At 35.4% G+C, this 6,930-nt stretch overlaps 1 long non-coding RNA gene across 1 annotated transcript; it reads left to right on the top strand.

Annotated features, from left to right (window-relative positions):
- The first annotated feature begins 1,844 nt into the window (after positions 1 to 1,844).
- Positions 1,845 to 6,542, top strand: LOC110707511. The gene is made up of 4 exons (XR_002508517.1): positions 1,845 to 2,203; positions 3,611 to 3,692; positions 3,774 to 3,876; positions 6,350 to 6,542. It is a non-coding gene; the product is annotated as an uncharacterized LOC110707511 (long non-coding RNA).
- Positions 6,543 to 6,930: the final 388 nt, after the last annotated feature.

The raw sequence follows: 6,930 nt of genomic DNA on the forward strand, positions 1-6,930 counted from the left end.
CCCAAACCTATCATTGAAGATAATGATATTGTTAAGAAGTTTAAGAAGACAAAAGTTGAGATGAACGTATGGAAACTTTTGGCAACATCTCGAGAACATAGGTTGGTTGTAATGAATGCCTTGGACAAAATTGGGATAGATTCTAACACTACTCCTGAGGGATTAGCCAACTTCCTCACAAGTGATCTTCCTAGTCCAATTAATTTAGTCACCTTTTCTGACAAGGATTTACCCCCAGAAGGTGACAAACATTACAAGGCATTAAACCTCACAGTAGTTTGCAAGAGGATGAATGTTCCTATGACTCTTGTAGACAATGGATCGGCCATCAATGTCTGTCCACTTAGAACTGCGAGGATGCTAGGCATAAGGGACGAAGATTTAACTCCGTCTACACAAGGAATAAGGGCCTATGACAACACTCGTCATCAAGCTCTTGGAAAAATTACCCTGAATGTAACGGCGGGATAAATAGAACATGCTATTACTTTCCAAGTAGTAGACATTAAATCTTCGTTCAATTTGATGTTGGAACGCCCTTGGCTTCATGACCTAAAGGTCGTCCCCTCATCTCTCCACCAACAAGTAAAAGCTATAGTTGGGGGAATTCCTATCACCATCGATGCATCGCCTATAAGGATTAAGTCTATAGAGAATCCAATCATTAATGTGGAGCACGACGAGGATGATGAAGATTTATGGGGCTTTAACAAAGAAGTCTCCTTAATCCAGGAGGATGGAAGGACCCCTCTTTCCCATGACCCCCATTCCAACATGGTTGTAAATGCTATGCTGAAGAAACAAGGACATTTTCCTGGGATGACCCTAGGAAAGAAGAAAGGAATGGCAAAATCGCTAGAGTCACCTGGCCTCCCTAAGTTAGACATTTTCGGACTTGGTTTCGAACCAACTCAGAAAGATTTCAAGCGAGCTTTGGAAAAATCAAAGGCACGTAGAGACGCTCGCACTCAAAAGAAAGCAATCCCAATGGATCAGTACCCTCTTACACTTAATGGTCAATTTATAAAAGAAGGAGAGGACTATCCATGCCATGAATTTCCCGAGCCATTTGTTGTAAACGGCATAAGACAACCGGGATTTGAGATTTTCTTGGATTGTTATTTCACAGATGAAATCCCAACTCATATCCATAAGGAGAAATCACCCCCATTCTTTGACTTTAACGTCATGGGATTACTGTTTGGGCGAGAAAAGAATGAGCCAACTTACAAAGAAGATAACTCCTCGCTCATTCAAACAGTCCTACAAAGCAAAAGCTACGATCCCTCGATGCTAATCTCTCCAGCTGAAGGATCGCTACAAGGGTGGCGCAAGACTATCAAAGTGACTACTCCAAGTGGAAGGAAGATATCCATCACGACAGGGCAAGGGCCGATGTTTGAAGAGTCGTCTGAGTCTGAGTCTGAGTCAGAGTCTTTCCCCCTAGAGTCTTCTAAATCTTTAGTAGTAGCACCTCCCCCTCCTATTTCTTCTCCTAGAATACACTAGTGGAAAAAAGCTTATTTGTAACAAGCTATTTGTAACGGGCATATGATTTCCCGTTACAATTACATCATTTGTAACGGGCAAAATCAATGTCCGTTACAAATAAGCTGTGACTTGAGCAGAAAAAGATATATTTGTAACGGGCAGATTAGTGCCCGTTACGAATAAGTTATTATTTGTAACGGGCAGAATTCTGCCCATTATTTGTAACGGGCAGAATTCTGCCCATTACAAATAATAACTTATTCGTAACCAACAAGTCTTGCCCGTTACAAATAACCAACTAGTTGTAACCAACAAGTCTTGCCCGATACAAATAACCCACTAGTCGTAACTAACAAGGAATGTCCGTTACGAATAGATTTTCAATGTAAACCCTAACTTTTTAATTTCCCCTTTCTCGTCACTCTCTCTCATCAAAATATTTCCCCTTTCTCTCTCCAATAATATTGAAGCTCAGTTCGGACCTCAGCTCCCCGAACTCCGGCCGATCCTGAGCTCGTCCTCTCCAAAACCCGGTGGTCCTCAGCTCCCTCAACTCAGGTCGTTCCTCAGCTTGATCCTCTCCAAACTCCGGTGCACTCTCTCGTCGCGACTCAGCTGCGCTCTCTACTCCCTCTCACGCAGCAGCGCTCTGTCCATTGAAGCTGCTCAAGCTCTCCCTTCCTGCTCAAGAAACTCCCATCAATAGCTTCCTGTAAGCTCAATTTGATGCTATATTTCTATCTCCTCCCCCAATTTCTTAACCCTTGTTTCAATTTGTTTAATTGCAATTACTTAATTATAGGGTTTTTTTAAAAAAAAAATTCCGAATTAATTGATTGATTTTACATGTTTAATTTGATTTTTTCCATTGGGTGGAAATAAATCTTATATTCATAATGTTTTAGATGGATTCGAATTAAGATTCTAATTTATTTCTTGCTGAAAAGTCAATTTGATTTTTCATAAATAAATTCATAATTAAAGCACAACTATATAGCAAGATTGAATAATTAAGGTAGATTAATATACTCCATAGTAGATATCTGTAGTATAACTTTGCATTTTACTAGATGGAAATGCGAGGGGTAACACGATATTGTAATTATAAAAGAGTGTTATAAATAATACTGTAATTATAATAATATTGAATGGTAAAATAATTATTTCAGGAATAAAACCTTAGAGGGGGTAATGGGTGAGTAATAAAGACTTTCTTACTTTCATGGCTGTTGCTTGGGGTGCGTGGGCCTACAGAAATTCTATGGTGTTTGATAATCCATGGAGTAGCAGCGTGGTAGGGGTAATGGGTTTTGTGAAATTGGTGGAAGATTATGGGAAGTATAAGGGGGTTGTTGGTGGGGTGAGCAGGGGATGTGGTGTAGCGTCTCATAGCACCTGGCAGAAGCCTTGCCCTGGGGTAGTACGCTTTGTTTGATGTGGCTAAGGTGGGTTTAGGAGCGATTATCAGGAATGAGGAGGGTAAGATAGTTGTTGCTGCTGTGAATAAATGTGTAGCCTCTGATTCGGTGAAATTGGCGGAAGCAATGGCAGCTCGCCTTGGCATTGCTATGGCAAAGAGACTTCTGATCAGTTCCGATCAGTTCTGAAATTTCAGTTTCAATCAGTTCTGAAATTTCAGTTCTGATCAGTTCCGATCAGTACTGATCAGTTCCGATCAGTTCTGAAATTTCAGTTCTGATCAGTTCCGATCAGTTCTGAAATTTCATTTCTGATCAGTTTTGAAATTTCATTTCCGATCAGTTCTGAAATTTCAGTTCCGATCAATTCTGATCAGTTCATTTCAGGCCTTTTCTGTTTATTGCTCGAGTCCCCGCTTGTTATCATGTTCACTGCCATCATTGTTCTATGCTGATCAGTTCTGATTACTTCTATAGTTCTATGCATATTGCTTTATATGCTGATCATTTATGATCAGTTCTATGCTTTTTATGCTGTAGGCTACAAGTCTCTCTATTTATGCATATCATTTTTTTTCTATTCAGGTTCTTGTTCTGCCATATCTTATACATGTTTTTTTTTTGGGAATAATTGGAAAACTTGCAAAAGAATGTTGTAGATTATTTTGTTCAAAGTGTTAGAATATATATTATTTTTGTAGGGCTTATAAATTATATCAGGCGAATCTCACAGGGAGTGAATTGAAATCACATAGGCAAAAATTGAAATTCATACAAATGAAGGTAAATACACTACTCACCCCATATTGTTATACATTGTTCACTTTGAAAACAAAATTTTTAACTATTTGTTATATATACTAGTGCGCTCAACAACAAGGAGGCGTTGAATGTGGCTACTACATTATGAGATACATGTAATGAGATTGTTACTTCTCACTTGGAGTGCAAAGGTGTCTTATAGGAGGTTAGTAGTTTTTTTTGCAAATTTTGAAGCCTTTTTAGCTCTATACGCTCCCAAAAGTGAGATAATGGTCAATTTTCATTGATTTTAATTCATAGAAACCAAAATATAAGTTAATTAAGGATGTTATGTGTTATATTGTGCCAATTTGAACCAATACATGAAATATAGGAAAGATAGAAGTCCTTTAGGCAATTTTGAAGCCTTTTTGGCTCTATATGCTCCCAAAAATGAGTAAATGGTCACTTTTCATTGATTTCAACTCATAGACCAAAATATAAGTTAATTAAGGATGTTATGTGTTATATTGTGTCAATTTGAACCAATGCATGAAAGATGGGAAAGATAGAAGTCCCTTAGGCAATTTTGAAGCCTTTTTTGCTCTATACGCTCCCAAAAGTGAGATAATGGTAAATTTTTTTATTGATTTCAATTCATAAAAACCAAAATATAAGGTAATTAAGGATGTTATGTGTTATATTGTGCCAATTTGAACCAATACATGAAATATGGGAAAGATAGAAGTCCCTTAGGCAATTTTGAAGCCTTTTTGGCTCTATACGCTCCCAAAAGTGAGTAAATGATCACTTTTCATTGATTTCAACTCATAGACCAAAATATAAGTTAATTAAGGATGTTATGTGTTATATTTTGTCAATTTGAACCAATGCATGAAAGATGGGAAAGATAGAAGTCCCTTAGGCAATTTTGAAGCCTTTTTTGCTCTATACGCTCCCAAAAGTGAGATAATGGTAAATTTTTTTATTGATTTCAATTCATAAAAACCAAAATATAAGGTAATTAAGGATGTTATGTGTTATATTGTGCCAATTTGAACCAATACATGAAATATGGGAAAGATAGAAGTCCCTTAGGCAATTTTGAAGCCTTTTTGGCTCTATACGCTCCCAAAAGTGAGTAAATGATCACTTTTCATTGATTTCAACTCATAAAAACCCAAATATAAGGTAATTAAGGATGTTATGTGTTATATTGTGCCAATTTGAATCAATACATGAAATATGGGAAAAATAGAAGTCACTTAGGCAATTTTAAAGCCTTTTTGGCTCTATACGCTCCCAAAAGTGAGTAAATGATCACTTTTCATTGATTTCAACTCATAGACCAAAATATAAGTTAATTAAGGATTTTATGTGTTATATTGTGTCAATTTGAACCAATACATGAAAGATGGGAAAGATAGAAGTCCCTTAGGCAATTTTGAAGCCTTTTTGGCTCTATACGCTCCCAAAAGTGAGTAAATGGTCACTTTTCATTGATTTCAACTCATAAAAACCAAAATATAAGTTAATGAAGGATTTTATGTGTTATATTGTGTCAATTTGAACCAATACATGAAAGATGGGAATAATAGAAGTCCCTTAGACAATTTTGAAGCCTTTTTGGCTCTATACGCTCCAAAAAGTGAGTAAATGGTCACTTTTCATTGATTTCAATTCATAAAAACCAATATATAAGGTAATTAAGGATGTTATGTGTTATATTGTGTCAATTTGAACCAATACATGAAAGATGGGAAAGATAGAAGTCCCTTAGGCAATTTTGAAGCCTTTTTGGCTCTATACGCTCCCAAAAGTGAGATAATGGTAAATTTTCATTGATTTCAATTCATAAAAACCAAAATATAAGGTAATTAAGGATGTTATGTGTTATATTGTGCCAATTTGAACCAATACATGAAATATAGAAAAGATAGAAGTCCCTTAGGCAATTTTGAAGCCTTTTTGGCTCTGTACGCTCCCAAAAGTGAGTAAATGATCACTTTTCATTGATTTCAACTCATAGACCAAAATATAAGTAAATTAAGGATGTTATGTGTTATATTGTGTTAATTTGAACCAATACAAGAAAGATGGAAAAGATAGAAGTCCCTTAGGCAATTTTGAAGCCTTTTTGGCTCTATACGCTCCCAAAAGTGAGTAAATGGTCACTTTTCATTGATTTCAACTCTTAGAAACCAAAATATAAGTTAATGAAGGATTTTATGTGTTATATTGTGTCAATTTGAACCAATACATGAAAGATGGGAAAGATAGTAGTCCCTTAGGCAATTTTGAAGCCTTTTTGGCTCTATACGCTCCCAAAAGTGAGGAAATGTTCACTTTTCATTGATTTCAATTCATAGAAATAAAAAAATAAGTTAATTAAGGATTTTATGTGTTTTATTGTGTTAATTTGGACCAATAATGAAAGATGGGAAAGATAGAAGTCCCTTAGTGCAATTTTGAAACCTTTTTGGTTCTGTACGCTCTAAAAGTGAGTAAATGCTCTTGTTTCATTGATTTCAAATCATAGAAATCAAAATATAAGTTAATTAAGGATGTTATGTTTTTTATTTCTATATTTTGAGTTTTATTTCTATAATTTGGACCATCACATTTATTCTAATGATTGTTTTTTTTTATGGATTGTTTTTATTTTGTATCCTCATTCATATGTTTTTTTTTTTCAATAGGATTTTTTTCCAAGGGCAGCCCTGGTGATGTTGACAAGTTGAATGTGGTTCGAGAACCATGGGCGCAATACTTTAGAAGTAAATATTTATTGAATGCATAACTATTAGCTTAGGTAGAACAAAGTAATATTTTTAGTGTTGTATGTTGTATATGTTGGATAAATTTATACAAGTTTTTATTTGTAATGTGTTACTACTTCAATTTTTATATTACGTCGTATTAATTTTTACGAAAGATTATTCGGTATAATTGTGTATTTACAGGAATAGGTTTATTATAATAGGTTTTAATTAATTTAAGTGTTTAACTATATACTATAAAACTTTATTCGTAACGGACATTTAAAATGACAGTTACGAATAATCACTTATTCGTAACGGGCGTTTGAGGTGCCCGTTACGAATAAGGACTTATTTTAATTCAAAAAAGGATTTAATCGTAACTAACATTTCAAATGTCCGTTACGAATAACCCATTATTCGTAACGGACATTTGAAATGTTAGTTACGAATAACCCCTTATTTGTAACGGACAGTGGCCGTTACGAATAACAATGGCCATCCGTAACGGACGCTGCCCG

Source organism: Chenopodium quinoa, unplaced genomic scaffold, assembly GCF_001683475.1.
Source record: "Chenopodium quinoa cultivar QQ74 unplaced genomic scaffold, ASM168347v1, whole genome shotgun sequence".
Classification (NCBI taxonomy): Eukaryota; Viridiplantae; Streptophyta; class Magnoliopsida; order Caryophyllales; family Amaranthaceae; genus Chenopodium; species Chenopodium quinoa.